This window comes from Lynx canadensis, chromosome A1, assembly GCF_007474595.2.
Source record: "Lynx canadensis isolate LIC74 chromosome A1, mLynCan4.pri.v2, whole genome shotgun sequence".
In the NCBI taxonomy this organism is placed as follows: Eukaryota; Metazoa; Chordata; class Mammalia; order Carnivora; family Felidae; genus Lynx; species Lynx canadensis.
The window spans coordinates 64,212,932-64,235,321 of NC_044303.2; the positions used below are offsets into that span (position 1 = coordinate 64,212,932).

At 35.5% G+C, this 22,390-nt stretch overlaps 1 protein-coding gene and 1 non-coding gene across 2 annotated transcripts in view; one reads left to right on the forward strand and one right to left on the reverse strand.

Annotated features, from left to right (window-relative positions):
* LOC115512044 (glypican-5) overlaps positions 1-22,390 on the forward strand; it is a 944,740-nt gene that overhangs the window by 110,960 nt on the left and 811,390 nt on the right. The window lies entirely within an intron of this gene.
* LOC115526565 lies at positions 8,297-8,405 on the reverse strand. The gene has a single exon (XR_003972629.1). It is a non-coding gene; the product is annotated as a U6 spliceosomal RNA (small nuclear RNA).

Below are 22,390 nucleotides of genomic sequence, written 5' to 3' on the forward strand. Positions count from 1 at the left end.
TCATTAAAACAATGGAGTTAAGTGACTTTACATTTTTCTCCTTAGTGCAAAGGGAATTCAATTTTCAAGTGAGAACCCACAGTGATACCAGAGATCCTTTTTCCCTTTCTTGCTTCCATTTAGTTTGGCTTGATATGAATCCAGAACGAAGGAAAAGAAAACAAATCTATGCTAACAACTGCATAGTTACAGAACAATTAGTTTACATAATCCCAATATATCAGAAGAATATATCACAAAAACAATACTGATTAAATCATCTCAGATTCAGTAGGGCAGCATAAAAATGCAGACCATCATCGGGGAAATGGTTGTTGATCATGAAAATGCACCTAGAATCTTAAAATGATGACAAATTTCTTTCATGATTCGTCAGACACTCAAGAGGAATTAAAACACAAATAGGCTGAAGGACAGGGTTTCAGTATGACAATATTAAAAGTCAGCCAAGGGGGCAAAAGTTTCCTCGCATACTTGAATTGTCTACATGAAATCTCTCAAGAAAGTCCATAGATCCATTGCTAGTACATTTTATGTAAGTTTTGAAAACAAATAGTGATTTTTACTTAGCAGAGTTTCTGTTTTATACACTGATTTTTCTGATTTTTACAACAATATTTCATGATATTTCCTATGTTGGCTTTTTAAAAAAATTGATTTTATCAATATGATATTTGTTTGAATAAGTGATTAACATTTTAAATGCAGTTAAATCAGGTATTTTTCCTATATGATATCAAGCAACTCATAAAGATTTTTTTTTCTCAATTTCACTGTTTAGTTGACCAATGGTTTGGTGATAATATTGACAAAATAAATGACAGAAAGAATTCCACTATGTATTTCTGGGTCTTTAATTTTTTTTCCTTAAAAAGCAAACACAAAACAACACCATAATAATTGTTACCATAATCTGTACTTTCAATTGAAATAGTTCAGTTGAATAGATTTCTAGTTGAATAGAAATCTAGTTGAATAGATTTCTTTCTATATGACTAAGATAAAGTTTATTTTTTCTTCTCTTATGTCATATGAAAATAGCTATGCAAATGTTCAGCAAATTTCAAGAGAAGTTTTGGTATGGTCTGAAATATATAGGCCACACAAAAAATTCATGCATGAGTGCCTCATCGATAATCATTTTGAGAACAGCTAAAACAGAGCAATGATTCTTACCTAAACTGAAGTGTAATTGGGATAATCTGATAAAATATATATATACCTAATTATAGCTGATCAAATATATCTATATATAACTATTTATCTATATCTATATATCTACATATTTTTTTCTATTATTTTTCATGGTCCAGGAAGACAACCCCTCGCTCCCCTACCCAAGTCATTTTCTGTTTGTTCAAATGGCTTTAATTTTCCTTTTAGCACTTACATTACCTGACCTTATAATGTATGTTTATTTTTAAAAATTTTTCTTAAATCCCCATAGTCTGGAACAGACGTTAGCATTTAATATGCATTAAATGAATATTTGTTGAATAAATAAAGACGGGGAGAGAGTAAATCAGCATTGCTTTAAAATCTGAGCTCCAAATAAAAAACCACGAGGGAAGCAGGAATTACAGGTGTTTATGTACCATTGAGCTTCTTTGTATACTCTCAATTCTGCTTAGTTGTTTTCTTGGGCAATTAAGTTTAATGATGATTAATGGTTCCTTTATGAAATCCGGGGGGGGGGGGCGGGTGGTGGTGTAGGGGGAGATAGTCTAAAATGAATTAAACTACTGATATTATATAAAATAATATTTTGTAATGTTTTAACCATTAATTGCCTCTGAAGGCAATATTGAATATAATGGAATAATTACAAGTTTGTTTTTTTTTTTTTAATTTTTTAACGTTTTTTTTATTTATTTTTGAGACAGAGAGAGACAGAGCATGAGCGGGGGAGGGACAGAGAGAGAGGGAGACACAGAATCGGAAACAGGCTCCAGGCTCTGAGCCATCAGCCCAGAGCCCGACGTGGGGCTCGAACCCACGGACCGTGAGATCGTGACCTGGCTGAAGTCGGACACTTAACCGACTGCGCCACCCAGGCGCCCCTGGAATAATTACAAGTTTTGATGCCAGATAAAACTAGATTGAAATCTTAATTAACTTTATTTTGTTATCACCAAAAATGTATAAAAAGAGCAGCCAGCCTGCATTTTTATGATAGAAGTGAAGAGAAAAAGGAGTCTAAAAATGAGATTTTTTTTTTTTTTAGCCAGAAAAAATATTATGTCTGGAAGAATTTGAAAACAAATTCAGTGGTAGCTTGAATTTTTTAAATGCTAATTGTCCCTGATAATCTCTAAGGGGAAAGGGGAGAAAGCTGGCTGTGAAATTCTTCATGTCTGTAAAACTTGTCTTCCTGGAACATGGAAAATGATAGAAAAAAATTAAAAGGGCTTTTGAATAATGAAATGAGTGAGAAAGAAACATGGGACCTTGTTGAAAATAAGATTATAATAGGAAATGGGAAGCATGTGCTAATGTGTTTATATTTGCAAGTTTAGTATTTTCTTAGTACATGACTATTGTGAATTCCAGCTCTCCACCAGAGTTCCTGTGTGGGATATTCCCAGAGATGGTTCAAGTACAGAGTATTTGAATTATAACAACAGATGTAACTTTTTGTTTTGGTACTGGGAAAAGGCAATTTAGACTTTTTTTTTTTTTTTTGCCAATGTTTATTTATTTTTGAGAGACAGAGCATGAGCGGGGATGGGCAGAGAGAGAGGGAGGCAGAATCTGAAACAGGCTGCAGGTTCTGAGCTGTCAGCACAGAACCCGACGTGGGGCTCAAACTCATGACCTGTGAGATCATGACCTGAGCTGAAGTCGTGTGCTTAACCAACTGAGCCACCCAGGTGTCCTGGTAAAAGGCAATTTAAAGTCTAGGTCTTCTCTATTTAAAAAAAAAAAAAAAAAAAGACTAGCATACTTAAGCAACTTCAGATATTTCTTATTGGAGGATGGCTTTAACAAATTGTTTTTATGGTAGTATCTACCTTAGGAGGAACATAATGAAGACTCTTATTTTTTTTTTTTTTAATTTTTTTTTTCCAACGTTTTTATTTATTTTTGGGACAGAGAGAGACAGAGCATGAACGGGGGAGGGTCAGAGAGAGAGGGAGACACAGAATCGGAAACAGGCTCCAGGCTCCGAGCCATCAGCCCAGAGCCTGATGCGGGGCTCGAACTCCCGGACCGCGAGATCGTGACCTGGCTGAAGTCGGACGCGCCACCCAGGCGCCCCTGAAGACTCTTATTTTAAAAAAAAAATTTTTGTTTATTTATTTTGAGAGAAAGAGAGAGAGAAAAAGGGGGGGAGGGGCAGAGAGAGAGGAGAGTGAGAATCCCAAGTAGGTTCTGCACTGTCAGCATGTAGCCTGACGTGGGGCTTGAACTCAGAAGCTGTGAGATCATGACCCCAGCGGAAATCAAGAGTAGGGTGCTTAACTGACAAAGCCACCCAGGTGCCTCAACACTCTTATTTTGATCAGGTGCAAGAGGAGACTGAACATAGGACAAAATACTACACAAGATGGAGTATAACAGAGGCTCCAAGACGACCCCCAAGAGGAAATTTGCTTAACTTTATTTAGTTGCATATTTTAAAAATATATTTGATTATAGAACTCATTTTCATAGAAAGCATTTTGGAAGATACTAATTTTTTAAGGAGCACAGCTTGGGAATTGAAACTATCATTATTAATAGCCCTTTATTGCAGTGCTTCTCAAACTTAAATATCCATATGAATCTCCTCAGAAACTTGTTAGAATGCAGATTCTGCTTCAGCATTTGTTGGAGGAGGGAATGAAATTCTCCTTTTCTAACCGGGTCCCTAGTGATGCCCAGGCTGCCCATCTGGAGTCTACATTTTGAGCAGCATGGGTCTGATGCATCGTGGTTCTTTAGTTTCCACAGAGATTATCGAGACACGGAAAGAGGTACACTTTTACATTAGTGGCTTCAGCCTCTTATGCTAATGAGGTAAAACAAATCGTTAGGATGGGAATCTTTTAATTTCAGCCTTGATTAGCATCAGGATAACAGAGAGAAGGTAAGACAGAAGATAGAGCCCCTCTCATACAGAAATTAACAAAAAGAGTAAGTAAAAAAAGACTCTTCCACAGCTCTGAGACCCCTCTCCTCCAGACCAGACATATGAAAAGGGAGATGTGGAAAGAGAAGGTTCCTGATAGGGCTGGTTTAAGATTGCTGCTGTACCTGTTCTATTCTGTCTTTCAATCTGTCTGTGTCTCTCTCTTTTTCTCTTCTTTCTTGTCTGGTCCCTTCTTTCTTTTTCTTTGTTTTTTGAGGTGTTATTCATATTGTTATAATCTTATTGGTATAAAAAAACTTCATACAGGCATATCTGGAAATATGTTCATATTATATTGCTATCCATTAATCTGTATCAATAACAAAATTATGTATTACTTTGATATTTGTTCATTGTGTTATGGAATTTTTTTAAGTTGTAGATATTACTTACAGAGGAGGAGTGAAGACAACAATACATATCTTAAAAACAAGAAGTTATTTTGGATGGCTGTTTGTGTATGTGTGTTTTCTCATTCAAGTGCTGAATAGATCCTGATTTTGTGCATTAAGCACAAACAAAAAATACAGAGACATAAGACCAAGACTTACTTTTGTATTCCAAATGGCAGAGCTTTTCTGCCTCTGGAGCTATCAGCTCTTCGTGAGCTGATACTATTATGTCTGTTCTGTCTGATTGCCCTTGGTGTTGGCACTAATTGATTGAGCATTTCCTGTGAACCGGAAATCATGCTGGTATTTTATGTATATTAATTTACATAGGCCTCACCCTTCCCCAATTTTTGCTGCAGGCATTTTTATCCCTGTTGAGATGAGTAAAATGAGGCTTGCCGTATGTTAGCAAGTCCAAGCCATACCTGGGTCATGTAGAGTAGTGAAACCAGACTTTGAACCCAGTGAGCGAACAAGCCTTGTACTTGTAGCAGCTATGACAAAGGAGAGTATAAACATTTGATATCTGCAAGGAGTCTGCTTCATCCTGCAAGTGAAATGTAAATTTGGTGGGGATTTGTTCTCTATTTACAATGGTATTGCAAACATTATACCATAGTTCTTCCTTTGCCCGTTATTTACAATAACTGCAATTTAATATCATCTCAAGAGGTAACATTAAACTATACAGAATCCCCAAGATTAAAGAAAAATATGCTTTGATTTTATTTCTAATTCTTTTTGGGGGATGAGAATTTGAACTGTTCTGAGTTTTATGGGTATCCTATATATGTTCATGGACATAAAATTAATTCCCTGTGTCTCAAGGGTAACACAGACATAAAAAGGCCAATTACAATTTTATGAATAGGAAATATAAGATCTGGGGCTTCGATTTTCTCTATTGTTGCATTCTAAATAACAGCACTATTTCTAGGGAATACTTACATCCTTTCTGACACAGAACAACTAGGAACTTTCATTAGAGAAAAATCAAAGCAGATGCAATGTGAGTCCCCATATAGTGCAAGTAATGTTAAAATAGATTCCAAACTGGTGTCTTGTTTTGATGAAAACTCAGAAGACAATTTGGAGACTGTTTGTCAGACTCTAGAGACGGAGGCACAGATGGAGTTCTGAATTAAGTGACTTTGTATTCTGAGATTTGAAATGAACTCCAGTCCCAACTGTATATTTCAATGATTGTGAACTAATTGGATGTGGTAATTGATTATTAAAGGATTTACATTCTTAAAATTATAAGGTTCATAAATAGTAATTTAAACATTTATAACAAAAGTCAAGATGTAAACTTCATCTTCATATTAATGTATGTAGACAGAATTGCATGAACCATATTTGGGTTTACAAAATATTCTGGGTTAGTGAATTTTCCGTAAAGCTGAAGAAAATTCCTTGAGATACCAAAAATTGAAATATTTTAACTAGTTAATACGTAAAAATAACAAAATTTAGTGCTGATTTCCCTGTTGCACCAAGCAGTTTCGAATTGAATGTTATTTAGACTTTTTTGCTTGACCAAAATACATCCTGAATGCTAATTCATTCAAGAAATGTTCATTTAATAACTACGTAATGCATACCTACAATGTGCCTGACTCTGTTCTTGTTATTTCGGCACAAAACACTGTTCTTGTTATATCGGCCTTTGGAGAGAGACAAACCTACATAATAAATTGATGTATATGCGAAAGTGTTCTGTATTGTAGGCCAAAAATATGGAGGGTCAAGGAGGCTAGAGGTCCCACCATAGGGTGGTCAGGAGAGGCCTTACTAAGCAGATAGTATTCAAAGGAGTTAGCCATCTCAAGCAGAAGGAATTGCAAAGGCTCTGAGGCAGGAGCAGATCAGGCTTGACCATGGCAAGCACACCAATGTGGCTGCAGAGGGGACATTGTTAGGAGAGAGGTAGGATCTCTCCTGGTTATGATCCAGCATTTGTGAAAAGTCCTCACCCACTTGCTGCAGAAGATGGAGGGAGACATTGCCTTTTGCTAAAATGTGAATGTTTGTTTGCTTCAAACTTACTTCTCTTGTGTTCTCATGAATACTGTAATTATGTGCAAGAATATTTACTCACAATTGGGCACCCAAAAGGCTCAGATCTGGTAGGGACTAAGGACGGAGAGGGTCAGTAAGGGAGCAGAGCAAGACCACCAGGCTGTGCTTCATCAAGGGTGTGCTGACACAAGGGCCACAAGTGAAGAGCAGCCACACCCAAGGTTACACCTTCCTCTGGAGAACCAAACGACATTTTCTCCTTTCTCGTGTGGCCTAACTCATCAGAGCATCATGCACTTTGTCCTTTATCACTCATTCAATTTCTGCTTGTACAAATCACTGTGATTGTCAAACTTCCAGAATGCAGGCTGAAGACCTACTCTGTGGCCGCAGTAGAGTAGGCATCTCCATTTCCTTCCCACTTCTTTTTTTTCGTAAATGAACATGTGTCAAATATTTTATTCAACTCATTAATTAATGAGACATCTAGTAGATGGTACAACCAATTCAAAGACTCTCGAGTACCACACATTGATAGTCAGATAGGGAATGCTGTAATTAATTTAACCTTCTCACTTTTGATTCTTGTGGGTTATCAGGTGCATCTAAAACCAAAGAGAAACTTAACTTTCTTTCCTATGCTAAAACAACTTGACATAAATAAACTATGTTTTCTTAGATTTCTACTTCGACTGCTAATATACCTCTTTTGTATTTTAGAAGAACAAAGACCCTCTTACATTTTCTTTGTGATTATAGTTCCCTTTTTACAAACCATTCTCTTCTAAATTACTGTAGGAATAGCTGACATTTAAGTACCTTCATGTTCGAAGACTGTGTCAGGCACTGTACAAACACTGTGTCCCTTCACCTACACAGTGTCCCCATGGGGTGAATGTTGCCAACACTCTCCTGCTTTTATATATTAGGAAAACAAGACCCCACAGTACCCATATGTTGCCCTAAGTCTTGGCAGGTAAGTGTCACATCTACAAATGGAGTCCACATTGCCAACTTTCTAAGGTTTTTTTCTACATCCCCAGAAACACCATCCTAAGCAGTTAACATGGGGTCTGGGGAGCTTCTGATATCCTCTGAACACTTTACCAAATGTGGATGAGGTGGTCCAGGCTAGGGGAAGTAGAGGAATGCTAAGAACATGGCTCCAGGCTGTGTCTTCTGCTTTGAACAAAAATATTTGGAGAATTGGAAATATAAGGTAAGGTAGGCAGGAACTTATAAAGATGAGTTAACGAGTTTGACTTGATTCTGTAAACTGTAGAGAATTAAAAAGGCTTTCAGGAGGAAAGTGACCTTGTTCATTAGCATAAATTTAAAATAAATAATATTGGAGCTCTTGTTCTAATTAAGATGGGAAACAGAACAGTGGCAAGCTGATGCCATTGTGCACACTAGGCATTCATTTTATCATGTGTAGTAATAGGCCCACTGGTGGCCACTTTGTCTATGATTGAAACTGATTAGGTTGCACATTTCTTGGCTATGCATATTTGTTCTTTCTCCATTTCATTGTAATGTTGAAGTGTATTTAGATTTCCCATAAATGAAGATGAAAAAATGTTGACATGTTCAATTCTCATTTTTCTTTCTTTTTTCTTTTCTTTTCCTTTCCTTTCCTTTCCTTTCCTTTCCTTTCCTTTCCTTTCCTTTCCTTTCCTTTCCTTTCCCTTCCCTTCCCTTCCCTTCCCTTCCCTTCCCTTCCCTTCCCTTCCCTTCCCTTCCCTTCCCTTCCCTTCCCTTCCCTTCTCTTGTCAATATGGAATGCCTCCTGAATTTGTGTGTCATCCTTGCACTGGGACCATGCTGGTCTTCCTTCCTTGTATCTTTTCAAATTTACTGTAGTGCTGTGGAAGTGAGCACACACATTTTTTTCTTTCAATGGTAAATTAATTCTATAGATCTACAAAGAAATCCTTGTTTTTCTCCTCATTCCTTCCCCAGGTTCTCTTGTGCATACCAGTTAAGTTATTTAGGAGAATAGAGGGAGTATGCATGCACACACATCCCGCCTCACCCTGATAAACTAGAAATTGCTAACTATCACATGGAGAGAGAACCCTGAACTCACAAATTAAAAATTTCTTCCATCTCTTTGGGCATGTGGGTGGCTCAGTCAGTTAAGTGTCTGACTATTGATTTTGGCTCATGTCATGATCTCAGTTTGTGGGATGGAACCCCGCATCGGGCTCTGCACTGAACAGTACAGAGCCTGATTGAGATTCTTTTTCTCCCTTTCTCTCTGCCCCTCCCTAGTTTGCACTGTCTTGATCTCTAAATAAATAAATAAATAAATAAATAAATATTAAAAAAATCTTCCATATCTTAGTGTATAGGTTAGAATAAAATATTATTTTATTTATATTTATTTATATATAGATTAATTTATACATAAATGTATTTATACATAGGTTATATTTAACTTATCATTGAATGTCTCTGTGTGTTTCTAAAATATTAAAGTTGATTGAATAACATGCCCCAGAAGAGAATTATATATTTTTGACACATGTTTTTCAAATCATATTTTACATGCTTTCAACCACCTTTATTACTTAAAAACCATGGTTTCTAAATCCTAGATGACTCCATTGGATAACATCAATGTAGTTAACTAATTTACCATACAAATTAGTTTTAAAATTTCTCTAATGATTCATTGGTTGTGAGCTGTCATTTTAGGGAAATAATTATAACTTACGTTTTTAAATTTTTGATAATTTACTAGCTTTTGATTGCCACTATAACAAATTACTGCAGATGTAGTTGTTTAATGTACCATTACAGTTCCAGAGACCAGAAATCTGCACTAGGTCTTCTGAGGCTAACATTAAAGGTTATGTTCCTTATGCAGTCTCTAAGGAAGATTCTGTTCCAGACTTTTCCAGCTTCTAGAGACTGCCTGTATTCTATCATCACAACTCCTCTGACTCTACTTTTTTTCCCCCCGCACTTATAAAGACCCATGGGATTACAATGAGCTCACCAGATAATCCAGATTAATCTTCTCATTTCAAAATTCTTTTCTTTTAAGTTTATTATTTATTTTGAGAGAGAGAGAAAGAGGGAGCATGAGGAGGGGAGGGACAGAGAGAGAGAGGGGAAGAGAGAGAGAGAATCTCAATGAGGGGCTTCATCTCACGAACCCTGAGATCATGACCTGAGCCGAAATCAAGAGTTGGATGTCCAACTGACTGAGCCACCCAGATGTCCCCTCATTTCAAAATTTTTAATGTAATCACGTCTGCACACTCCCTTTTACCACATAAGTTAACATACTCACCAGTTTTGAGGATTGGAGTATGGAAATCTGTAGAGAGAGGGAAGCTTTATTCTCTTTACCACAGTAGTGTTCTCTTTTTTATTTTTATCATTTGAGGCACAAAACTTTATCTGTAATTTTAGAAAGAAATATCCTGCACCAAATATAATAAGGATTAATTTTCCTCCAATATATTTTTATGTAACTCTATAACAATATTTTTAATTAAAAAAAGCTCATGATTCCATGCCATGCAAATTAAATTTGAATGATGCATGAATTTTGAGTTGCTAATTTTAATTTGCTTGTTTCTTTATTCTATTACCATAGTTTATGTAGTTTTTAAGACATAAAATGTAGCAATTTAGCTACTTTACTTTTCTAAAATGATGACAATGTTCTTGAGTTCATACCCTCTCCAACTCAGACAAGGAGGTATAATACTAGGTCACATCTAATAACACAGTTCCTAATTAACCTGATTAACCTGATTAACCTCAATTACCTAATATAAATTGATGCTTTTGCCAAGTTCCCTCCTGAGATCTCTTCCCAAGATTGATTAAAATTGACCACCAATTTTTTCCCATTCTTCCTACTGAGGTGGGCAGGCCATTGCCTCTTTCTTTGAACCTAAGTTGGCTCTGTGACTGGCTTTTTCAAATTGAATGCAATAGAAGTGATGCCAAGGGATTTTATGTCTAGGCATCAAGAGATTCATGGTTTCCATTACCCCCTTGGACCACTCCCTCCACGTGACAATTGAATCTTGGTTAGGGTCCTTTGGGATGGCCGGAAGACATTGACCACATTGCTTTCAGCAGTTAGCGTAGGATCTTTAATTTTTTATCTATAAACTTTATCATTTAGAGCTGTTTTAGGTTCACAGAAAAATTGAACAGGACGTACAGAAAGTTTTCATACACCCTCTGTCCCCCAACATGCACAACCTCCCCTACACTCAACATGTAACACCAGATATCACAGTTGTTACAATTGATGAATCTACACAGAAATGTCATTATCACCAAAATGCCGTAGTGTTACTTGAGATTGAGTTTTCAGGTTTTGATTCTCTTTTCACTGCAGGGATGGAAACAAATGTTGAGGTCTTCTGTTATCCCTATTAGAAAACCCTTGACTCTGATAACATTGCAATTTCTTGTGCTGTATCATGTTTTTCTAATTACCTTGCCTCTCTTCTTTTTTGTTCATCATGAACCTTTTTTTTTTATTCCCTTCTCCTAAAATCTAGTATTTTATGTAAGAACACTTGACCTTTGTTGTATGTGTTTTTTACTGAACTGCATTCTACTCCTTAGTATTCAGATTTAAGGAGCAACCATGCAAGGATTACTTATTATTTGGCTATAACTTCTAAGAATATGTTCATAGTTATATCAACTTAAAATGCCTCAGATGAGAAGACCAAAAAATAGTCTCAATGAGGAGGTACATCTGGAGGGTACATAAGAAGATTCACAGTCATTGCAGAAAGATCATCAATGCTATTACCACTCTGGATAAAAAGAAGAACATAGATATCAGTACAAATCAAACTGCCCAAAGGTGACAGATGTTTATAAGCTAAAGACATATGTATAGACATCTCTCTCTGAATGCATATGCTCTAATATTATTTTATATAAAAGGATATATGCTACATATGTTTTTGCTTCTAACTTTCTTTATTCACACAATAGTATAGCGTTGAGATTTTTCCACGTTAGTGTTTAATATCTTTTATAATGACTGTGTAGTTTTCATTTATAAAGGTGTACCATCATTTACATAGCCATGATGGATTGTTAAGGTATTTTCGTATTTTCATTGTTATAAATATATTTAGATGAGCATCTTTTTAACTATAAATTTGTTTACTACTGAGCATATGTGAAATATATTATCTTAGCTGTTAGACTCACTTTTGCTAGAGATATAAAGATTTATTTAAGTAAAGTTGATATAAGTTGCCCACTTTACAGATAGGATTTCTTTGTATTCACCTTGGATTTCATTATTTTTTTGGATTTCATTATTTTTATATTATAAATACATTTGATATAGGTCTAGAGTGAATAGACAGATCAATAGATTGATAGGTCAATAGACTGACTGATAAAAGAAAATAATTTTCATATGATTTTCCAGGTCTAATTCATATTCCTCAAGTCTATCATATACTGTCCCCTTATAAGAATCAAAGATGCCTGCAATAGTAAAACAAGAAAGAACTGATAGATTTTATGTAAATGTAAATACATGAATTATGGATTCAAAGGTAGTTATTATAGTAATAGTAGATGCTCTTTGTGCTGAATCCAATTTATTCTATCTTTAAAATTTGAAGTAACTATTAAAATAATTTTAGTTATCCTAAAATTAATTAAATAATAATTAAAATAATAATTATTTAATTATTATTATTGTTAATTATTATTATTATTTAAATATTTAAATATATTTAATATTTAATTAAATTTAATTTTTTTAAATTAAATATTACTTAAATATAATTATTATTTAAATAATAATTAAAAATTATTTTAATTTTAGTTATCCTAAAATTATTTCATTTCTTTATTCTCACATGGAGTATAGAGAATGATAGTTTTCTTTAACCTGATTCTCCATTGCTTTACTTTTTGCCACGTAAGAGAAAACTCAGAGAAAAAACTAACATGATATTTTTCTAAAACCTCTTTAACCATAACTTAATTTGGGTTCTCATCAATAAAAGAAAGGATACAGAATTCTCAAAGCTCTTTTTGTCACTTTATAATACAGAAAAAGAAATGCATACATGAAAATAACTTTCTCATATGGCTATGAAGGAGCCATCTAGGATGGCAGCTTTTTATAATTTTGTTGTGACAGAAGTCACTGAACTTTGGATTAAAAAAAAGCGTAATTACAAACAATGCTTGTCAAGTGGCCATTGTCAATTAAAAGAAAGAGTTACAATTTGAGAATGGAAATTATTAAAGAAATAAGAAAAGTCATTACCTCCATATACCTTAAATTGTCACCAACCCTACTTAATTATTTGGCAGCTTTTAAAAGTATTTAGGAAGTCAATCATGTGTAACCTATTGATTGCAGCTATTCATAAGCAGTAGAAGCAAACTGCAAACTCTAGGTTAATTGTATTTGAATTGTAAGACATTGACCAGACCTACTGCAAAGAATAAAAGACATATCAGTTTCTCCCCAGGACATACGCCAGGGCTTGAAATAGGATGGGTTTGTATAGGTCTCTCTCGGTAACAGGGCTACTCTTCAGATAACGCAGAGCACTTTAGTCAATAGGAAAGGCAGAACCTATTGCTTTGGAGACGTGATTTCTCTTGGAAATGGCTGATAAATCACAATTACATAAACTGAGGGAAGACATAACAGATCTATCAGCTGCATAATAATTATCATGGCAGAAGAACCTATTGCATTCTCCAGGTTAGAACTAACAAGTTTTTCAGAGTGTGCAATAAATCAGTTTTGAAAATGCCAAGTCACATCAGGTGTACTAAGCTATTAAGTAGTATTGGTTTACAACAAAACCAGAAATTGAGTATAGAATTTGCTTTAGACACTTCATTTGCAAAGTATATAAGAAATGCTAACAGGTATGGCATATTTGCATATGCAACAATTTCATAAGCTCACTGGAAAAAAAAAATTCAAAGTGCAATGCAAAGTGGTATGATTTCCATTTTAAGGAAATAAAATCAGTTCATGAAATTAGTTTTAAAAGTTAATAATCACTCCTGTAATGGATCATAGTTTTAATATAATATAGAAATTATATTTTTTCTATATAATTAGATAAAAACATTCAATTTAAGCAAAGCCATTCAATTTACTGTGCTATAAACTAACTCCACGACCAAAGAAGATTCCCATCTTCTTGAGGAATGGGACTTTTTTGTTGTGTCAGTGAGAATTTCATTTTTTTCTGGTCTCAGTTTTCTACAGCTATCCCTCAGGATCCATTACTAAAAGTGAAAACTGAGCCTGCAGGTAAGACTGTGGACATTCACCCACTTTTACTTCTTTTAATTTATTTATGTGATACGTTGCATTCTGTTTCATTAAGGAGAAAAATTCTTTCTAAACAAACAAGCAAACAAACAATACTGTAGACTACAAGGTCTTTTTTATTCCTAGCCTCTATTCCATGTTGCTAAGAACAGCAAGAATTTATTTATCATTATTTCTTAACATGTTTTCAAGTTTTAATATCCGTGAAACCATGCTTCTGTCTTCATGTTTTAAGTTTTTTCACTTTATATGCTTTCTTACCTCTTAAAGATCAAGTAATGACATCAAAGAAACAAGGATAAGATGATTAGGAAAGGAACAGTTATGTATATATTTTTTTATTTACTGATTGGGGTTTATATACTCTGACCATTCTATAGGGCATTTTTTTTAGTTAATTATAACTGTTGTCTAGATAACTGATAATAAAATGGTAGATTTTTACTTGTAAGTAATGTACTTATATATCTTTTAGGACCTGTTTAGGGTACTAGATTATTAAACAATGTTGTAGCCCATTTGCTTTAGTTTAGTCCATACCCAATTTTTGGTTACTTATACATAACTCTGTAAAAATTTTCAAACATTTGTAAAAGAAAATCAGAGTGTATCTTTTATGCAAAGTCTGACTATAAAGGGATGTTGACATGTTTTAGTGGAGTAACAACCAAATATGCCTAATCCCACAAAATAATTACTACACAAAACTTCAATTTTATTTCAATGAAGTTGTTAGTATTTAAGACATCTTCCTTGAATTTGACATGTGTGTTTGCACATTATTTGAATATCCATATTGGTGGCAAATTTGTGGATGAGTTTGATTTTGTAAAATAGTAAACTCTCTAGTCCAGAGAACAATGTGGATTATTAAAATGCCTATTAACCTACTTGTGAAGGAGGAACTCTCCAATTCCATAATGGTTTGTCATCTGATTCTCAAAGCATGTTCCAAGGGGAATGAAAACATTTGTTTTGTTCTTTGTTGTTGAAGTACAGTAAAATGCACAGATCTTAGGCATGCAATTTGATGCTTTACAACAAATGCTAAATCTGTGTACTCCACATCCCTCATCATTCATTCAGCAAACATTTATTGAATACCAAGTGTGAACCCCTAGTTGCTAGAGATATGGTTATGAGTCAGATCAAATTATTACCCAGACGAATGGGTTTGTCATTAAGTGATATAGAGCCTCTTTAATATAAATATTTACAGGAAGGAGAAGTAGCAAGAGAGTGAATCACTTCTACTTGGGGAAGCAGATTTGGAAAGACTGCCTATCAGATTGATATTTTTGCCCTGCCTCCCTGTTACCACTTTATGAACTGGCATGGAAAATGAGGTTTACTTAAAAAGAAGACACCAAATTTGCATGGTAATTCAGGTCTCAGCAACCTGGGACCAAAGGCTCTTTCTTGAAATATATTTTCTCAGTTGGTTCATGGGTAAATGTCATGGAACTTGTTCAATGTCATCAGATTCACTATAATCCCCCAAACAGTTGGGTTTACATCATTGTTTTTGTTTTAATGTTTATTTTATTTTCGAGAGAGAGAGCTCACACACACAGGGGTGGTGGGGGGAAGGCCAGAAAGAGAGGGGACAGAAGATCTGAAACAAGCTCTGTGCTGACAGTAGAGAGCCTGATGGGGGGCTCAAATCTCTAGCTGTGAGATCATGACTGAGCTGAAGTCAGAGGCTTAACCAACCGAGCCACACAGGAGCCCCTACATCAGTGTTAATAATAACCTTCTCATAAATTTTATTCCATAGTAACTTAAATTTCCATATTGACGTTTTCTTTTCCTTTTTATTTCAAATGTCAAAGTTTGCTAGGTCCCATTAAGGAAATTGATAAAATGGTTGTCCAAATCAAATAAACTTGAAACTTGCCTAATGAAAGGGCTGCGGCAAGGATACAATTTAGAGTGAAATCTTCTTAGAAAAGATTTCCTTATTATTGATGAATGAAGGGTGTCTTATTATTCCTAACATGTTTAAACCTGAGAGTAACATTGTTGAGAAATAAATCCAGAGTTTTGACAATTAACTCTGCAACAAATTTAAAATAAATAAGTTAGAAGAGCTTGGAGCTGAAATTTAAAGGTGGGTTCAAAACAAAAAACATGAGTGTGATGGCTATTGAGGAGGCCACCTTTTGGGAAGAGCACTGGGTGTTGTATGGAAACCAGTTTGACAATAAATTTCATATTTATGGAAACCAAAAACAAAACAAAACAAAACAAAAAACACGATTTTCTTTTGAGCTATTAGAATGAGCAATTAAAAGAGTTTTTCTTGACTAGAAAGCTAAAAATGTTAGTGATATAACATTCAGGCATTTCAGATAACGAAAATGTTAGCACAGTGAATTTAATATATAAGAATTTATGTAAATAAGTTATTAATGAGAGTGATGCTCCTAGGAATTCTATGCATTAATAAATTGATCTAAATAAATGGTATCTACAACTTATTATTTACCTGAAATTTATTAAAATTTTAATCATTTGAGAGTGACACTTTTGTTCAAAATTGATTTTTTAGGTACATAATTAAATGGCCAAATTTTACTGAAAGCTGCCATTTTTAAATCAGGAAAATCATGCTTTAACTCTGCTCTAAATTTAGCAAAGATTCTTTATCAGAATTTGATGGCTCAAACTTCAAATTACAGGGACACAGACCTAGAGGTTTTACAAAAATACTTCAGCAGAACTGGAACAAAACAGCTCTATTTTACAACCATAAATGTTCACTGATGCCATTTTGCCACTTGTAATATGTTAAGCTATTAATAGAAAAGTCGTGGGATAGCCGGAGGTCATTTCTCACTCTAAATCGTGTGTTTCAACCATGACTGCACATTGGAACCACCTGGGAGTTTTAAAAATTACCGATGTCAGGGTTCCACCCTTGAAATTTTTATGAAATTGGTCTGAGACACAGCTGGACATCAGGACTGCCAGCCACGGTTGAGAAACATTGCTCTAGAGAAACTTGAAATGTGAGAAGCTTGGAGATTTTAAAGGAGACCTCAGAGACAACTATGCCACAGAAATTATGGCAAAATAAGTGTTGTACATTGCTGGAAGATAGAACACAGTGTCAGCTAGGGAAGATGCCCAGAGAGGGGTTTCTTCAAATTTGTTACAGTGTTTATCATAGATTTTCTGTTCAGAGAACATCTGAGAACAACAAAGAAATTCTCAATAAAACCAATTATGTTAATATTTTTGGTTCATAAAATTTTGATAATACAGGGAATGTAGAGCCTCTCCAATCAGTGATGTTGTTAAATATCAAAATAACACTTTGAGAACACCTGAAATGTCAGTTAAATTATAACAAGGTATTTCTGTTATGCGGTGGGATCATTGCTTTACTTTTGCTCTATTTTTCTGTTAATGTTTTAACCAAATAGTTATGAGTTCATATTCTTTTATAAGCAATCTAGAATTTCCACAAAATAAATGGGACCACAAAAAGTTTACCCCAGTTTCTGTGGAGTCCATAAATAATTGCTTTCAGGGGATGTTTAAATGAAATTATTTCCCTGACTGAAGGGATTGGGGATTGGTAAAGATTTGTCCTTTGTGAGTAATAAGAAGAGTGTACTTGGATATAAAAATAGTAAAGAAATAATTAGCTCTTTTTTTTAGAAAAAAAAAAAAAGCTAAATTCCATGTTTAACAAAGTTAATGAGTCCCTAAATTCCTAAAGCTGAATATTGGTGTGTAAAAGAGCACTCCAAACCAATAGAGAATAACCCTAATATTCATGGATATTTAGCTACAACCTAATTTCTTCATATCATTCGGTATCTCCTAGGTTTAAATCAAACAGATATGTTACTTACTAAAAGGCCCAAAATAAGTTTTACTTTTCTGACAATGTCCTTTATTAATGGGTTATTTAATTTTTTTTAATCTTTATTTATATTTGAGAGAGAGAGAGAGACAAAGCATGAGCAGAAGAGGGGCAGAGAGAGGGAGACACAGAATCTGAAGCAGGCTCCAGGCTCTGAGCTGTCAGTACAGAGCCTGACGTGGGGCTCGAACTCTCAGACTGCAGGGTCAGACCTGAGGTGAAGTCGGACACTTAACTGACTGAGCCACCCAGGTGCCCCATTAATGGGTTATTTTTGAGAAGTCATTTATCAGGAACAAATTAAACTTACATTTTCAAAATTGTACGTTGGGTCAGTTGACCAGATCTTTAATCTCTTTTATGTTTCCAGCTAAGTTTGGTTACTGAGACACATGTGTTTAGAAATAGTTGTTTGGAGCACACGTGTTATTAATTGCTTTTTGAAGGGACTAGTGTAAGCTAGTTACTTTTTAAGGTGCTTGGTGTTTTGCCTATTCACACTATCATTTATAGTGAATATTTTGCAAGACTGTAGCTATATAATCATTTTCTATAACAGTAACTGAATATGAAAGAGTTGAAAAGACAAGATTTTAAGTATGGGTTGAAGAGTCTGAACTTTAAGTAACTAGCAGATAATGTAAAAAAAAAAAAAACCAGTCTTCGTGGAAGATTAATTTTTCTTTTGGGGGATAATTTTTATAGAACAAATATGAATTGAAAAAGGGAGGCAGAAGCTTAAGGGGAAAAGATGGCTAGTAAACTTGTAAAGTTTTGGACCTTGAAAGAACAGAATATTTTCAAGGACTTGAAAATAGGAAACATTACTCTGTGATGTTAGAGGATAAGGGCGGCCATATGCTAATCTAACCATATACTATGCTAATTGCTCTATCTCCAATCAGCTCCTTTAAAGTGATTTGATACAAATCACCTTGAATATTTACTAAATGAATGTTAGATGGTGGATTGGGGTGCAGGTATGGCTGAATGTTGGAGTAGTGAAAATGGGGAAAATAGAAAGGATGTTGAAGATTTACTCCGATTTTGTTACATTAGGTTTCTTATTTATTTATAGTTATTTATTTATTTATTTAATTTAATTTAATTTAATTTAATTTAATTTAATTTTATTTTATTTAAAAAAAATTTTTTTTCAACGTTTATTTATTTTTGGGACAGAGAGAGACAGAGCATGAACGGGGGAGGGGCAGAGAGAGAGGGAGACACAGAATCGGAAACAGGCTCCAGGCTCTGAGCCATCAGCCCAGAGCCCGACGCGGGGCTCGAACTCCCGGACCGCGAGATCGTGACCTGGCTGAAGTCGGACGCCCAACCGACTGCGCCACCCAGGCGCCCCTATTTTATTTTATTTTAAAGAGAGAGAAGGCACATGAGCAGAAGGAAAGGGACAGAGGGAGAGAGAATGAATCTTAATCAGGCTTTATGCTTAGGGCGGAGCCCGGCCTGGGGCATGATCCTACGCTCCTGAGATCATGACCTGAGCCAAAATCAAGAGTTGGACATTCAGCCAACTGAGCCACCTAGGCAACCCAACATTAGGTTTTGATAGAACAAACCTGGAAGACAAAACAAAAGAAACAGAAAGAAAAAATGGAGCCCAGAGGAGGCCAAAACTCCCTACAAAGTGTTACTCAGGCATCCGTTGGCTTCCTTGCACCATGCACAAGCAGCTTGTCCAGAGTAGAGTTTTCCAGAATTAATGGGGCCAGCTCTTCATTCTCCATTTCCCTAGTTCACAGTCCTAAGGCCTCAGAGGAGAATTAGGTACTCTTAGGAGAGAGGGTGGGCCAACTCTATGTCATTTTTAGTTTCATCTTTCAAATTACTCTTATTCACAGATGTTGAGTAATCAGGCTGGGAAAATAAAATAAAAGCAAGCAGACTTGGTTTGAGGGGCATGCGATTGGCTTCAGGATAGTGCTTCTTTAGCAGCAAGTGAATCCTGGTGGACAATGCACGAGCTTCCTCCTAATCCAAAATAAACAGCATTTGTTTCACTAGAAAATTGCAAATACAGGGGCGCCTGGGTGTCTCAGTTGGTTAAGCGTCCAACTTCAGCTCGGGTCATGATCTCACGGTTTGTGAGTTCGAGCCCCATGTTGGGCTCTGTGCTGACAGCTCAGAGCCTAGAGCCTGCTTCGGATTCTGTGTCTCCTCTTCTGTCTGCCCGGCTCATGCTCTGTCTCTCTCTGTCTCTCAATAATAAATAAATGTTAAAAAAATTAAAAAAAATTGCAGATACATCAAAGGGTAACTTGACATCAAATATACAGATTACTATAAAAATATTTCCCCCCCCCTTTTATTTTATACATGCATGTGTAATTCCTGCCTCATTGGAAGAGGGCTGAATAAAAGCTTTATGTAATGTTTTGTGTCACATCTGTATAAGGTTTTTGTTGTTGTTGTTTTTTGGGTAAGAAGAGTAGAAAGCAGAGAACGTTAATTTCAGATGGCTTTAAGCAAATGTTAGAAAGGTGAATATCCCTAGATTTCCAAATATCTGTTGGCTACTTGACATTTACAAACACTGTACTAGAGAAGCTCTCTACCTTCGCAGTATTAGGGTTCTGGCAGCAAGCAAAGGATGTGTGGAATGAAATATGCTGTTCAAATATAGTAAAGGAAGAGAAGACTATTTTTTTAAATATGAAATTTATTGTCAAATTGGTTTCCATACAACACCCAGTGCTCATCCCAAAAGGTGCCCTCCTCAGTGACCATCACCCACCCCCCCTCCCACCCCCATCAACCCTTCAGTTTATTCTCAGTTTTTAAGAGTCTCTTATGGTTTTGCTCTCTCCCTCTCTTCTTTTTCCTTCCCCTCCCCCATGGTCTTCTGTTAAGTTTCTCAGGATCCACATAAGAGTGAAAACATACGGTATCTGTCTTAAGAAAAGACTATTTGTAACCACTATTGAGGAAAATCACGAGTACCAAATCTTTCTGTTGTTTTAAATGACCAACAAAAGCACTGCACAAAGTTATAGTCTGTTATTTAATGTTTATTTATTTCTGAGAGAGACAGAGAGAGAGAGAGACAGAGTACAAGCAGGGGAGGAACAGAGAGAGAGGGAGACACAGAATCTGAAGCAGGCTCCAGGCTCTGAGCTGTGGGCATGGAGCCCAATGTGGGACTCAAACTCACAAACTGTGAGATCATGACCTGATCAGACTCTTAACTGACTGAGCCACTCAGGTGCCACTATAGTCTGTTATTTAAAATATTCGGAACTCTTAGCTCCATTTCTAACATCAAACTTTAAGGTCTACACAGTTTTTGAGTGGCAGATTATCTATTTAAATGAGGAAGCACTATGGTTTAAATTCCTGAGTGTGCCCTATTGAAACTGAGAACAGAAGGCCATGCTAATAAGAAAGGTAGTATTTATAAGGATTGCTTAAGGATGCAAGCTGGGGACCTACTAGCTGTAATTCTTTAATTCTAGTATATGTGCACCATCCAGTTGCAGGCAAACAAAATGTGTATTTCCAAGCTGTATGTTTTAGCAACAGAAGAAATCCAACATAACCAATATTAAATTCCCAAATAGTATGCAAACTCATGTCAATCATTACTTTAATCTAACATGTCAGCTGGAGGAAAGAACTCTGAGCAGCATGTGTAGTTGATTGTGATGAATGTTTATGTGTACACAGATGTCATTTCAGAAATTTGGAAATATGGAAATAACTCTAGGGTTTCTAGTTACTATGTTTATTAAGTTCTATAAGTTGTCTAAATTCAAAAATAAAAATAGTTTGCAAAATATAATGCATGCTATATTTGACATCTATCTCTCTGTTTCTATTTACCTATGTATTTCTCCCCCACCCACACATGCAAGTACTCTTACTTATGTGTATGTGTGTATACATATATATATGTATATATCTACAGCTACATGTATGTACACCCCCACACATACATATATAAGGGTATACACCAAAATAGTATACATGGTTATTGTCCTTTTATTTTTATTTTTATTTTTTTTAATTTTTTTTTCAACGTTTTTTATTTATTTTTGGGACAGAGAGAGACAGAGCATGAACGGGGGAGGGGCAGAGAGAGAGGGAGACACAGAATCGGAAACAGGCTCCAGGCTCTGAGCCATCAGCCCAGAGCCCGACGCGGGGCTCGAACTCACGGACCGCGAGATCGTGACCTGGCTGAAGTCGGACGCTTAACCGACTGCGCCACCCAGGCGCCCCTGTTATTGTCCTTTTAAAGCTTATTTATTAAGTTTGTGAGAGACACAGAGAGAGAGAGAGAGAGAAAAGCAGAGAGAGAATCCGAAGCAGACTCTGTGCCGTCAGTACAGAGCCTGACACAGGGCTTGATCTCACAAACCATGAGATCACAACATGAGCCAAAATCAAGAGTTGGATGCTTAACTGACTGAGCCACTCAGGTGCCCCTATGAATGGTTATTGTTAATATTAGTATGTAGATTACCTTCATTTTCTACTTTTTACATATCTGTATTAATTGCAAATTTAAAAATAAGCCTGTGTTACTTTTTAAAAAATGAGAGATAAAAAATTTCTCAATTTTGGTAAATAAAAAAAAAAGAATACTTAGGTCAAAACATTCTTAGGAGTCCCTAATTTATATCTAAAAAGGGTTTTCAATAAAGAGATATTCC